The 16,082-nt window shown below is 35.8% G+C and overlaps 1 pseudogene; it reads right to left on the bottom strand.

Annotated features, from left to right (window-relative positions):
* Positions 1–16,051, bottom strand: part of LOC138315191 (ceramide kinase-like) — a 34,177-nt pseudogene extending 18,126 nt beyond the window's left edge.
* Between the last annotated feature and the right edge of the window lie 31 nt (positions 16,052–16,082).

Below are 16,082 nucleotides of genomic sequence, written 5' to 3'. Positions count from 1 at the left end.
CCAGCTACAGTATACGCATCTCAACTGAGATAAATGTACACCATTATGTACTCCAGCGGATCTTTGAGTTTTATCGTAGTTTCTATGACGCTACAAAACTACAAGTTCTAAATGTAGATACTATAAATACGCCGCAATTAGCTAATATGTTACTACTAGTGTAAGAGAAAGATACAAAGATATGTTAATAATACACTGTTATGCATAGCGAGATGACCCCTCAAACTGTCTAAGTCGTACTCCGAGTCTGTGTCTCTATCGATGTAAGAAATGTCTTATAAAAGGCTGAAACATGAAAATTGCATTATGAAATTTTGGAAAATGGGTTAGTGTGTTTAACACAAACTAAGTGACACAATGTTGTAGTGATAAGATTAAATTGTAGCATTTTTTGTGGTTTAAGATTCAAACGTAGTCTCACCGAGATAGCGGAAAGCCCTCATCCAGCGGAATTGGTTGTCCACTATGTATATCATTTCAGCCGCCAGTCCCAGGCCAGAGATACAGCCACTGTATCCAACCAGTTTTTTGTCAGCATATGTTCCTAGTATTCTTGTGGTACGAACTTTACCTGAAAACAAAGAATAAAAGTGAGGACAGACACAATCTAGAAGCAAAAGACACAATATAGAGGAAAAGGACACAGTCTAAAGAATATGGATACAATCTAGAGGATAAGGATACAATCTAAAAGATAAGTACACAATCTAAAGGATACAATCTAGAAGATAAGGATACAATCTAGAAGATAAGGACACAATCTAGAAGATAAGGATACAATCTAGAAGATAAGGACACAATTTAGAGGATAAGGATACACAATCTAGAGGATAAGGATACAATCTAGAGGATAAGGATACAATCTAGAAGGATTCTAAGGATACAAATCTAGAGGATAAGGATACAATCTAGAGGATAAGGATACAATCTAGAGGATAAGGATACAATCTAGAGGATAAGGACACAATCTAGAGGATAAGGATACAATCTAGAGGATAAGGATACAATCTAGAGGATAAGGACACAATCTAGAGGATAAGGATGCAATCTAAAGGATAAGGATACAATCTAGAGGATAAGGACACAATCTAGAGGATAAGGATACAATCTAGAGGATAAGGATACAATCTAGAGGATAAGGACACAATCTAGAGGATAAGGATACAATCTAGAGGATAAGGATACAATCTAGAGGATAAGGATACAATCTAGAGGATAAGGATACAATCTAGAGGATAAGGATACAATCTAGAGGATAAGGATACAATCTAGAGGATAAGGACACAATCTAGAGGATAAGGATACAATCTAGAGGATAAGGATACAATCTAGAGGATAAGGATACAATCTAGAGGATAAGGATACAATCTAGAGGATAAGGACACAATCTAGAGGATAAGGATACAATCTAGAGGATAAGGATTCACAATCTAGAGGATAAGGATACAATCTAAACACAATCTAGAGGATAAGGATACAATCTAGAGGATAAGGACACAATCTAGAGGATAAGGATACAATCTAGAGGATAAGGACACAATCTAGAGGATAAGGATACAATCTAGAGGATAAGGATACAATCTAGAGGATAAGGATACAATCTAGAGGATAAGGATACAATCTAGAGGATAAGGATACAATCTAGAGGATAAGGATACAATCTAGAGGATAAGGATACAATCTAGAGGATAAGGATACAATCTAGAGGATAAGGATACAATCTAGAGTATAAGGATACAATCTAGAGGATAAGGACACAATCTAGAGGATAAGGACACAATCTAGAGGATAAGGACACAATCTAGAGGATAAGGATACAATCTAGAGGATAAGGATACAATCTAGAGGATAAGGATACAATCTAGAGGATAAGGATACAATCTAGAGGATAAGGATACAATCTAGAGGATAAGGATACAATCTAGAGGATAAGGATACAATCTAGAGGATAAGGATACAATCTAGAGGATAAGGATACAATCTAGAGGATAAGGATACAATCTAGAGGATAAGGATACAATCTAGAGGATAAGGACACAATCTGAGGATAAGGACACAATCTAGAGGATAAGGACACAATCTAGAGGATAAGGACACAATCTAGAGGATAAGGACACAATCTAGAGGATAAGGATACAATCTAGAGGATAAGGATACAATCTAGAGGATAAGGACACAATCTAGAGGATAAGGATACAATCTAGAGGATAAGGATACAATCTAGAGGATAAGGATACAATCTAGAGGATAAGGACACAATCTAGAGGATAAGGACACAATCTAGAGGATAAGGATACAATCTAGAAGATAAGATAAGGATACAATCTAAAGGATAAGGACACAATCTAGAGGATAAGGATCAATCTAGAGGATAAGGACACAATCTAGAGGATAAGGACACAATCTAGAGGATAAGGATACAATCTAGAGGATAAGGATACAATCTAGAGGATAAGGACACAATCTAGAGGATAAGGATACAATCTAGAGGATAAGGATACAATCTAGAGGATAAGGACACAATCTAGAGGATAAGGATACAATCTAGAGGATAAGGATACAATCAGGATAAGGAACAATCTAGAGGATAAGGATACAATCTAGAGGATAAGGACACAATCTAGAGGATAAGGATACAATCTAGAGGATAAGGACACAATCTAGAGGATAAGGACACAATCTAGAGGATAAGGATACAATCTAGAGGATAAGGACACAATCTAGAGGATAAGGACACAATCTAGAGGATAAGGATACAATCTAGAGGATAAGGATACAATCTAGAGGATAAGGATACAATCTAGAGGATAAGGATACAATCTAGAGGATAAGGATACAATCTAGAGGATAAGGATACAATCTAGAGGATAAGGACACAATCTAGAGGATAAGGATACAATCTAGAGGATAAGGACACAATCTAGAGGATAAGGATACAATCTAGAGGATAAGGATACAATCTATAGGATAAGGACACAATCTAGAGGATAAGGACACAATCTAGAGGATAAGGACACAATCTAGAGATAAGAATCACAATCTAGAGGATAAGGACACAATCTAGAGGATAAGGACACAATCTAAAAGGATAAGGACACAATCTAGAGGATAAGGACACAATCTAGAGGATAAGGATACAATCTAGAGGATAAGGACACAATCTAGAGGATAAGGATACAATCTAGAGGATAAGGATACAATCTATAGGATAAGGACACAATCTAGAGGATAAGGATACAATCTAGAGGATAAGGATACAATCTAGAGGATAAGGACACAATCTAGAGGATAAGGATACAATCTAAAGGATAAGGATTCAATCTAGAGGATAAGGACACAATCTAGAGGATAAGGATACAATCTAGAGGATAAGGACACAATCTAGAGGATAAGGATACAATCTAGAGGATAAGGACACAATCTAGAGGATAAGGACACAATCTAGAGGATAAGGACACAATCTAGAGGATAAGGATACAATCTAGAGGATAAGGACACAATCTAGAGGATAAGGACACAATCTAGAGGATAAGGACACAATCTAGAGGATAAGGACACAATCTAGAGGATAAGGACACAATCTAGAGGATAAGGATACAATCTAGAGGATAAGGACACAATCTAGAGGATAAGGATACAATCTAGAGGATAAGGACACAATCTAGAGGATAAGGACACAATCTAGAGGATAAGGATACATCTAGAGGATAAGGATACAATCTAGAGGATAAGGACACAATCTAGAGGATAAGGACACAATCTAGAGGATAAGGATACAATCTAGAGGATAAGGACACAATCTAGAGGATAAGGATACAATCTAGAGGATAAGGATACAATCTAGAGGATAAGGATACAATCTAGAGGATAAGGATACAATCTAGAGGATAAGGATACAATCTAGAGGATAAGGACACAATCTAGAGGATAAGGACACAATCTGAGGATAAGGACACAATCTAGAGGATAAGGACACAATCTAGAGGATAAGGATACAATCTAAAGGATAAGGACACAATCTAGAGGATAAGGATACAATCTATAGGATAAGGATACAATCTAGAGGATAAGGATACAATCTAGAGGATAAGGATACAATCTAGAGGATAAGGATACAATCTAGAGGATAAGGATACAATCTAGAGGATAAGGACACAATCTAGAGGATAAGGATACAATCTAGAGGATAAGGATACAATCTAGAGGATAAGGACACAATCTAGAGGATAAGGATGCAATCTAGAAGATAAGGACACAATCGAGAGGATAAGGACACAATCTAGAGGATAAGAATACAATCTAGAGGATAAGGACACAATCTAGAGGATAAGGACACAATCTAGAGGATAAGGATACAATCTAGAGGATAAGGACACAATCTAGAGGATAAGGATACAATCTAGAGGATAAGGACACAATCTAGAGGATAAGGACACAATCTAGAGGATAAGGATACAATCTAGAGGATAAGGACACAATCTAGAGGATAAGGACACAATCTAGAGGATAAGATACAATCTAGAGGATAAGAATACAATCTAGAAGAATAAGATACAATCTAGAAGATAAGAATACAATCTAGAAGATAAGGACACAATCTAGAAGGTAAGGACACAATCTAGAGGATAAGGACACAATCTAGATGATAAGGATACAATCTAAAAGGTAAGGACACAATCTAGAGTAGAATGATACAATCTGAGGATAAGGATACAATCTAGAAGATAAGGACACAATCTAGAAGGTAAGGACACAATCTAGAGGATAAGGACACAATCTAGATGATAAGGATACAATCTAAAAGGTAAGGACACAATCTAGAGTAGAATGATACAATCTGAGGATAAGGATACAATCTATAGGATAAGGACACAATCTAGATGATAAGGATACAATCTAAAAGGTAAGGACACAATCTAGAGTAGAATGATACAATCTGAGGATAAGGATACAATCTATAGGATAAGGACACAATCTAAAAGATAAAGACACAATATAGAAGATAAGGACACAATCTAGAGGATAAGGACACAATCTAGAGGATAAGGATACAATCTAGAGGATAAGGACACAATCTAGAGGATAAGGATACAATCTAGAGGATAAGGACACAATCTAGAGGATAAGGACACAATCTAGAGGATAAGGATGCAATCTAGAAGATAAGGACACAATCTAGAGGATATGGACACAATCTAGAGGATAAGGACACAATCTAGAAGACAAGGACACAATTTAGATGCTATGGAATTCTCATTTACAAAAAAATATTCAGATTGATCTGCTTTGGTTTACTTGGTACACTTAAATCTAGGGGAGGGGGGGGGAGATGATGAACAAGAGATCAATATTTGTATTATAAATTTATACATTTAAGTAATGTATTCGGTCAGTGATATCATTTTAGATGAATCAAAAGTTGACAATATCAAGTCAGCTTGTGGAACTGGTTTTAATATTCTATTATTGCCCTTTCCAGAGGGAAATGTTCTCCTATAGTGTTGTCAGGCGAGGTATAGGTATAGGCTATACCTCGCCAGACAACACTATAGGAGAACTGTTCCCGAGGGAAAGGGATATAATAGATTTAGTACTAAATCTATCGTCACATGACATTCATTATGACGTCATATATTTGGTCACATGCTCATTCCCGGGGGACTATACTTTAGTATAGTTCCCTTAGTTAGGTATAGTCTCCCATAGTCAAGAAGGACAGTGAACTGTCACAAAATAGACCATGGCTGTTATCCAATCGCATTCCAAGTTATTATCATGTGATGTACTAACACAGGATAACACTTACCCTTGATAACATGGAGGGTTGCTGTGAGTACATCCTGGCAGCCGTACAGGCCTTCTGATACTCCATTTCCTGTTCCTGTCAAACGTTTCAATAAATATATATATCAGGAACTCTACAAAAATATCAAGAGATACATTATATTACAACTATATTTAATCTATGTATGATGACAGAAAGCCTTTATATCTTCTGGCAGACATGATGGTCTAAACCCGATCAATCTATTTGTATGCATGTAAGGTGAACTACTGGGACTATTTAGGGAGAGGGTGTGTATAGAGGCATGTTGTTCATTGTCTTCAAATATTAGGAAGTGAAAAAGATGATTTGCACACTTTTTTGTACTTGTAGCCATGACGACTAGTTATTATATACCTAGCGATAGACATGTTGGTCTTTATTTTTTGTAAAATCATTAACCTAATCACATGTCTGTACACATTTGTCTCCCAAAACATTCACCACACACTACATACACACTGCACACCACATACATGGGAGACTGCTCTTACATGACGTTGGTTGTTAATATGACGTAAATTAATCAAACAAACAAACCTAATTCATAACGTACCTGTAGGCATGATGGCGAGTGGAGTTGATACTCGATGGAGTTTAGCCTCAGGGTCATTGTAATCGACACCTGCTTCTTTTTGTGTCCTTCGCAACAGTGCATTTATGATCTCTGTAAATGTACCATCGCCTCCCATCATCACAATCCTGAAATCACAATAGTATTGTGTGATATTCAATCAAAAGAAATTGTTTTGTATAGTCCCAACAATAATACTGTCCGACACCCATGTTATAATGTTTAATGATCCACTGCCTTTCCAAACCAAATATTAAAAGTCTCTTTAAAACAATTACGCACATAACAGCATTTATATCTATGTAAACAGTGAAGATACATTTCACTGTTGGCTGTCTGGCACAGTTATATAGTCAACTAATACTCAGTAAGAAAGGATAATGGCAAGAACCGTAATATGAAACACGTTATAAAAATTATCTATTTATTTATTTCAATCAAATTGTTAGGAAGGTGATGAAAAGTGTAGTTTTCACAGTAAGTTAATAACTTTTGTGACTCTACAAATTTTCAAATTCGTTTTACATTCCCATTTTGTAAATCAAAAGCTGTATCGGAAAACTGGTCATAGCCAGTATCCTTTCCAAAAGCCTACAGCGACTGATCACTCACCCAATCCACAGACTTGTAGTCATAAGTCTCCATTACTTCAATCAGATGTTTTGGCCTCTCTGAAACTGAAGAGCAAAAAGAGAAATTAAAAAAAACATTCGTCTTTAAATCAAAGATTGATACATAGGCATATTGAGTATATTGCTGAAGCATTGCCTGTCTCGTCTCAGTTTCAACGGGTCATTACAGTGTATCAAAATTTGTAAACTATGTGATAAAGAAACAGATACATTAACCTGGCAATGAAATTTGATCTTGTTCAGGTTTTTCAAAATCTTGAATTAGACAACTGGCAATGATTTTCTAAAAATACTAAAGTGACCTTGATATTTTCCTGATAACCCTGATACTCAAACATTTCCAAGATACATTCTCTATAAATGTGTACATATTACTAGTACATGTATACCAATCAGCTATAAACTGCATATGCTTTTATGATACTACAGTGTACATGCAAGCTGACACTAAAATATTAGACTACTGTCTATCAATACTTAATTTATAAGCAGAAATAATATTAAGCATAATCTAACTCTTTACCAATTAGTTCACAGGAAATGTTTGTCAACTCAAACAGAGGTGTCATAACGCTATCATACAAAGTCTTGGCCTGTCTCTTCCCTCCAATCGGGTTCATCAGAACAACAAGCTTCTTAGGTCTGCTTTCAACAACTGTGGACATAATACTACCAGTAATTCTTCAGATATCGTGTTACAAAGGATCACTTAGGCAGACTGAAAAATGCATGATGGGTTATGTTCAAGAATTTGACAATTCTTAAAGGGCAATTAACAAAAAAAGAATATAAAGTGTATAAAGAAATTTCCTTAAACATAGGGGTAATTTTCAAAATTTACAGACCAATGGCCAAAGGGCCCCTTTAAAATGATCCTTGAATTATCAATTTATTAATATTTAATCTAATTTAAACTAAAATTGAATTGATGTAATTTTCAATTACAGGCAACTAAAAACACTGCAAACCTTTGTCAAACTTGGGTTGAATGTTCTGCAGTAATATTTGATAATCCGCTTCCTTGCCTGGGGTTGAATTTATGTGTAACTTTTGATGACTCCATTTTGGATCATCTGGGACTTTTTTAATATAATGGATGACTGTTGAGAAAGTTGTGCATTCTGATAATCCAGCAACTGTGATGTCTTCTCTTTTTATGGCGATGATATCATCAAAGGTCAAGGTCACTAAAAATACAACCGTGAAAAAAAAATAATCAAGACAATATTATATCATAAACACTTGATTTAAAGTTTGTCCAACTACATTCTAAATAAATTTTACCAAGATTATCACTGTACGAGACTGGCCACCAGTCTCTCGAGAATATTAACAACGGTCACGGTCACCTGAGACAGATACAGAATGAAATAAAGACATATAAACACTATATATTGGCCTATCAGGCCCTTGAAGTCAGTCAGTGATTTTATAAATTTGACTTTTTAATCTATGAAGAGTGTCTGGTTCCATCAAATCTGTAAATTCAGAAGAAAGATTTTTGAAAAGTTAGCCAGTTTGACCCTTTTTGGCCCCGCCCCTCTAGCACCTGGGGGTCAACCAGGACCAAAATGGATATGATGTTAAAATTTCAGGCTAATAATTCTGACAACATTTGACTAATTTCCTATTATAAATGACCAAATAATGCTCAAAAATGTGTTTTCCCTATATAAACTATAGTAAACTTAACCCCCTCCCCAGGGGGAAACCTGAGACCCCAGGGTCATATAATTCACAATTATTGTAGAGGGCCTTGAGACTTTTCTATCTATGAAGATTATTTGATTCTACCACTGTGAGTGGAGAAGAAATTTTTGAAATTTTAGCTAATTTTACCACTTTTGGCCCCTCCCACAGCCCCCTGGAGGGTGGGGATAATATGATTCACAATTTTGATTGGCCTAATGCCTTAGAACGTTTGTACAAAATTTCATCATTGAAATTGCTTCAGCGGTTTTGGTGAAAAAGTCGAAAATGTAAATTGTTTACAGACACACGAAGCACAATGCACGACAGACAACGCACGACGACCACGACGCATGATGCAAGACAAGCGACGCACGATGACGGACAAAAGGCGACCACAGTACATATACATTGTATGTGCTGTTTTAAAGGAATATTTCTAGACAGATGTAAATACAAACTAGGGGGAAATAATCTAGTATAATAGTGTCTGGTGGCCAGTATGTCTACCAAAGTACATGTTTGTGATGTTTTAAAGGATTATTTCTAGACAGATGTAAATACAAATTAGGGGGAGATAATCTAGTATATTAGTGTCTGGTGGCCAGTATGTCTACCAAAGTACAGGTGTGTTGTTTTAAAGGATTATTTCTAGACAGATGTAAATACAAACTAGGGGGAGATAATCTAGTATATAAGTGTCTGGTGGCCAGTATGTCTACCAAAGAACATGTGTGTAATGTTTTAATGGTTTATTTCTAGACAGATGTAAATACAAACTAGGGGGAGATAATCTAGTATATAAGTGTCTGGTGGCCAGTATGTCTACCAAAGAACATGTGTGTAATGTTTTAATGGTTTATTTCTAGACAGATGTAAATACAAACTAGGGGGAGATAATCTAGTATATTAGTGTCTGGTGGCCAGTACGTCTACCTAAATACATGTATGTAGTCTACCAAAGTACATGTATTAAAGGATTATTTCTAAACAGGTGGGAAACTAGGGGGAGATAATCTAGTATACTAGTGTCTGGTGGCCAGTATGTCTACCAAAGTACATGTGTGTGATGTTTTAATGGTTTATTTCTAAACAGGTGGGAAACTAGGGGGAGATAATCTAGTATACTAGTGTCTGGTGGCCAGTATGTCTACCAAAGTACATGTGTGTGATGTTTTAATGGTTTATTTCTAGACAGATGTAAATACAAACTAGGGGGAGATAATCTAGTATAATAGTGTCTGGTGGCCAGTATGTCTACCAAAGTAAATGTGTGTGATGTTTTAAAGGATTTTTTCTAGACAGATGTAAATACAAACTAGGGGGAGATAATCTAGTATAAAAGTGTCTGGTGGCCAGTATGTCTACCAAAGTAAATGTGTGTGATGTTTTAAGGATTTTTTTCTAGACAGATGTTAATACAAACTAGGGGAGACAATCTAGTATATTAGTGTTTGATGGCCAGTACATCTACCAAAGTATATATATATATGATGTTTTAAAGGATAATTTCTTAGCAGTTGTAAACTCGGGGATAATAATCTAGTATATTAGTGTCTGGAGGCCAGTATGTCTACCAAAGTACAGGTGTGTTGTTTTAAAGGATTATTTCTAGACAGATGTAAATACAAACTAGGGGGAGATAATCTAGTATATAAGTGTCTGGTGGCCAGTATGTCTACCAAAGAACATGTGTGTGATGTTTTAATGGTTTATTTCTAGACAGATGTAAATACAAACTAGGGGGAGATAATCTAGTATATTAGTGTCTGGTGGCCAGTACGTCTACCTAAGTACATGTATGTAGTCTACCAAAGTACAGGTGGGAAACTAGGGGGAGATAATCTAGTATACTAGTGTCTGGTGGCCAGTATGTCTACCAAAGTACATGTGTGTGATGTTTTAAAGTAATATTTCTAAACAGGTGGGAAACTAGGGGGAGATAATTTAGTATACTAGTGTCTGGTGGCCAGTATGTCTACCAAAGTACATGTGTGTGATGTTTTAATGGTTTATTTCTAGACAGATGTAAATACAAACTAGGGGGAGATAATCTAGTATATAAGTGTCTGGTGGCCAGTATGTCTACCAAAGAACATGTGTGTGATGTTTTAATGGTTTATTTCTAGACAGATGTAAATACAAACTAGGTGGAGATAATCTAGTATAAAAGTGTCTGGTGGCCAGTATGTCTACCAAAGTAAATGTGTGTGATGTTTTAAGGATTTTTTCTAGACAGATGTTAATACAAACTAGGGAGACAATCTAGTATATTAGTGTTTGATGGCTAGTACATCTACCAAAGTATATATATATGATGTTTTAAAGGATAATTTCTTAGCAGTTGTAAACTCGGGGATAATCTAGTATATTAGTGTCTGGAGGCCAGTATGTCTACCAAAGTACAGGTGTGTTGTTTTAAAGGATTATTTCTAGACAGATGTAAATACAAACTAGGGGGAGATAATCTAGTATATTAGTGTCTGGTGGCCAGTACGTCTACCTAAGTACATGTATGTAGTCTACCAAAGTACAGGTGGGAAACTAGGGGGAGATAATCTAGTATACTAGTGTCTGGTGGCCAGTATGTCTACCAAAGTACATGTGTGTGATGTTTTAAAGTAATATTTCTAAACAGGTGGGAAACTAGGGGGAGATAATTTAGTATACTAGTGTCTGGTGGCCAGTATGTCTACCAAAGTACATGTGTGTGATGTTTTAATGGTTTATTTCTAGACAGATGTAAATACAAACTAGGGGGAGATAATCTAGTATACTAGTGTCTGGTGGCCAGTATGTCTACCAAAGTACATGTGTGTGATGTTTTAATGGTTTATTTCTAGACAGATGTAAATACAAACTAGGGGGAGATAATCTAGTATAATAGTGTCTGGTGGCCAGTATGTCTACCAAAGTAAATGTGTGTGATGTTTTAAAGGATTTTTTCTAGACAGATGTTAATACAAACTAGGGGGAGACAATCTAGTATATTAGTGTTTGATGGCCAGTACATCTACCAAAGTATATATATATGATGTTTTAAAGGATAATTTCTTAGCAGTTGTAAACTCGGGGAAGATAATCTAGTATATAAGTGTCTGGAGGCCAGTATATGTGTGTGATGTTTCAAAGGACTATTTCTAAACAGTTGGGAAACTCAGGGGAGATAATCTAGTATACAATGTATTAGTGTCTGATGGCTAGTATGCAGCTGTCTACCAAAGTAGATGTGATGTTTAAGAGTATTCCTACACATATGGGCAAAACACTCATTAAAACCTACCTCATTGTATGATTCAAAACCTTTTGAATGAAACTTTGATTCAAGTTTTATTCATTCTTCATAGCAATATGAAATAGCTGTGTTAGTTAACAATGTACTTTAAGCCTGTAAATTATAAACATATATTCATATAAATGGCCGTGTTGGCAGAATAGTTATTAAGCTGTCCCACATTTTAACACCACCATTTCACCTATAGGTCTTTTAGCTAAGTTGTTTGAAACATGGTAGACATATCTTACTAGCATTCAATCTCTGGCCTACATGTAAAGGTTATTGCATGGCTTTCGAATAATAAGGGATTCGCTCGGGAGTAATAAGTCCCCAGTGACGAGAAATCATGCAATAACTGACTTACTGCATGCTTCTTAACCTCGAACAAAAAGACAGGTTGATTGAAAAAATACACACCTTTCCATCCCTATACCCCCACTCTCCCATTGTTCTCTGTATGATTTACCTGTACCTATTATGCTTGTGAGTACTTTTCAGTATTAGGGGTTCTTTGCTCAATGTTAATACATCAGTTTGTCATTATCCATCGTAAGGAGCACAAGGATTTTTGCTATGTGTAGAGATAAAAACTTTGATTCTGGGAAATGCTGCATCAAAATGTTTTTTGGGGATAGTATGAAACAATTGGATTATTATCAAGCTCTGTTCAGGGATTGCAAGAAAAATAAGTAAATGAAAAAAGAAATTGTCGGAAACTTTAATGTAAGTATATTTTATATAAAATTAATTCCATAAGTGCTTTTAATTGTCAATGATAAAATGCATATAGATATAAAGGCTCCTGAAGAGTTAAAACTTCCTGACAATACGGAGTCGTTATCATATAATACTTGAATTAATTGAAATAATAATTAATGAAGCTTTTTTATGTACATTTAAATAAATGTTATTTCCTTATTGTATTGTATTTTTAAAATCTTGTCAGCATTGGTTAGTTGGTCTATTGATTAATTTAATCATTAGAACCAGGTGAGGAACAAGGTGAGTAATGATTATCTCCCCTCTCTTACAACATTTGTTACCATGGCCGACTGCACACATGTCCAGCCCCTTTCATGGTCATGTAATAATCCTGATTGGCCATGAATTGGGGATTCAGTCCCATTCATGGTCAAGTAATCCTGATTGGCCATGAAAGGAGGTTATTGTGGAGTCAACTGTGGTAACAAGACATTTATTGGCCACACCTTTCCTTCGTGAGAGGTTAGAAGTATGCAGTAAAGGATGACAGATCACTTCTTTTACATTGGTGAGAGTAAATATGCACGTAAGTTAAAGCATAATTGCTTTGTGAGAGAAAAAAACATCCCTGAACATTGATAATGAACTGTTCCTGCCTTTATAAGAGAAGAGTTCAAATACAACTTAAGGGAGTGGATGAATTTAAGTTAGTCACACCTAGTTATACTATTCAACACCTAGTATAACTCTAGTGATCAAAATGACATACTTATAATTAAGTACTATAGTATATTGAAAAGCTGTATAGGTAAACATACAAGTATTGTCTACTATGTCAACACTAGAGCCATCTGGTTTCAAGGTTTTGGGTATAAACACCACAGCGTCCTCCTCTACTTTACAGGTGAATACATTCCCATCACACTCAACTTCCATCATCCTCAACATCAGACAGACTGTCCACAGTTCACTGAAAACAGAACTTCAGACATGAGCATATACTGCATCCCCTATATATTTAAATAAGAAATATATTAGGTTATTGTGTGAAAACATGAAGGAAGAACTTAATATGCTAATTATGATAATTAACAACAAGAGATCCCTTGGCGCCCAACAAAGAATGAGCTATGTCTTACAATGGAAAGAGAGATCTTTTCTCTGCTTTTCAAACTTTTATTACATATGAAATTCGAGAAAGATATTTTCAGTACTTTCTGAGATATATATCAGTACTTACCAAACTTTAATTATCAAAATCCAAGATGGCTACCTGTTGGGCATCTTGTTGACTGATCATTCCGAAAATGTAATATGCACACCTAGACCCCTAGGGGAACCTGCACATAAAATAAATAAACGAAATCAACTTCATTTATCAAAATTCAAGATGGCGGCCTGTTGGCCATCTTGTTCACCGATCAGTTTTAAAATGCATTAGTAAATCACTTGACAGAATACTGGATTCTGATTGGCTACACACATGGGTACTATTTGCAATAGTGCCTGGGCAAGTGGGCACTATTGAAATGGCACAAAATTGAACATGAATGTATTGTGATGTCACCATTACCTGACATCATTAGAACGTTGCACTTCAATCAAGACGTCAAGATGGCGGACAGGCTGCTGTGTACAGATCTACTTTTAATCTTCATGAAGCTTAATACCCTTTTATAGAAACACAGATTTCTGTGACAATTCATATGTTGTACTTTTAATGCAACAGCATGGTGTGGAAATGAAGATAGCGTTCCTAGGTGTCGCTTGACATGCTTCTGTTACGATGACATGAAAACGGGTCTCATGTGAGGGTGATGTACTTAATCCATTATGGCCTGGTTGAGAGTGCACTATTGCCTCATAGTATTGTCTCGTCATGGGATAGTGCCCTCACCTTAAGCTCGGACTCTATTCCATCCCTCGACAATACTGTGAGGCAAAAGTGCCCTCTCAACCAGGCCATAATAGATAAATATACACAACTAAGGTCCTAGGATAACCTGCATATGAATTTGAGACAGATCCCTTCAGGACTTTCTGAGAAATAGAGGTAACAAATCTCATTTATCAAAATCCAAGACGGCGGCCTGTCAGCTATCTCGTTTACTGATCTGTCCGAAACTAGAGCCCTAGGAGAACCGACATATACAATTTGAAAAATATTGATTCAGAACTTTCTGAGAAAAAGTGGTAACAAATTTCAACTATCAAAATCCAAGATGGCGGCCTGTCGACATATGCACAACTAGACACCTGGGGAAACCTGAACATGAAATTTGAGGCAGATCCTTTCCGTACTTTCTGAGAAATAGCGGTAATAATAATTTTTAACCGACAGAAGGATGGACGGACAGAAGGACCACGGATGAAAGGTAATTTGAATTGCCCACCATCTGGAAATGGCTAAAAAGAAACAAATGGCAACACATGCATTTTCATAATTACAATTTTTAGTTAAACTTTGTCAATGACATAGTCATGATATCAATTTGAAAAAGAAAAAAATTAACTGGATAGTTATATTTTGTTTATTTTGATACACATTTCATTATTATTCATAATTGAATTTTTCAAGGAAAATTGATGAAAAAAGGCTTAATTAATTGTGCATTATCAAGAAGCTATTGAAAAGAAACAATCACACTTAGTGAAAGTAACATGTATTTCTTATTGCATTTTTTTTGTTTGTCAATAACCCCTCTTTCAAACAACAGGCCTTAGGGACTTAACGGTCATCTGACTAACTTGGTAATAGTCATATAGGAAATTAATATGATATGGTATCACAGTAGCCATCTTTGAATGGGTATCAACCAGAGATGTAACAACACTTTGTCAAGATCATATCAGGATCATTTCGGGCAAGTTTCAGCCAAATTGCACCGGTAGAACTTGTGAAGAAGTTCAAAATGTGTTTTCATGATGGCGGCTTTGGCGGACATCTTGGATTTTGGATCAACCCAAAAAATAACTACACCTGGTCGTAACCATGTCAGGATCATTGCATGCAAATTTCAGCTCCATCGCACTGGTAGAATGTAAAAAGAATTTAGAAACGTGTTTTCAAGATGGCGGCTGTGACGGCTATCTTGGATTTCGGATCAACTCGAAAAATAACAACACTTGGTCGGAACCTGTCAGCTAAATTATCATAACACGTTTTGCACATCATCATTGTACTTGTAAAACAGATTTAACAGTATAATCAAAAGAACCAACCTTCCGAAGCGCAGAAGATCTAGATCTGCTAAGATAATATAATCACCTGATTTTGTGTCTGTAGTAATTGATTAAATACCAACGACACTAAGTAGTTCCTGAAGCTTAAGCATACTTTCACTTTGTAATCTGCATCTGTGTGATGCTTTATTTGAAGGGACT

The sequence above is a fragment of the Argopecten irradians genome, chromosome 2 (assembly GCF_041381155.1).
Source record: "Argopecten irradians isolate NY chromosome 2, Ai_NY, whole genome shotgun sequence".
NCBI lineage: Eukaryota > Metazoa > Mollusca > Bivalvia > Pectinida > Pectinidae > Argopecten > Argopecten irradians.
This window is presented reverse-complemented; position numbering and strand designations above follow the sequence as displayed.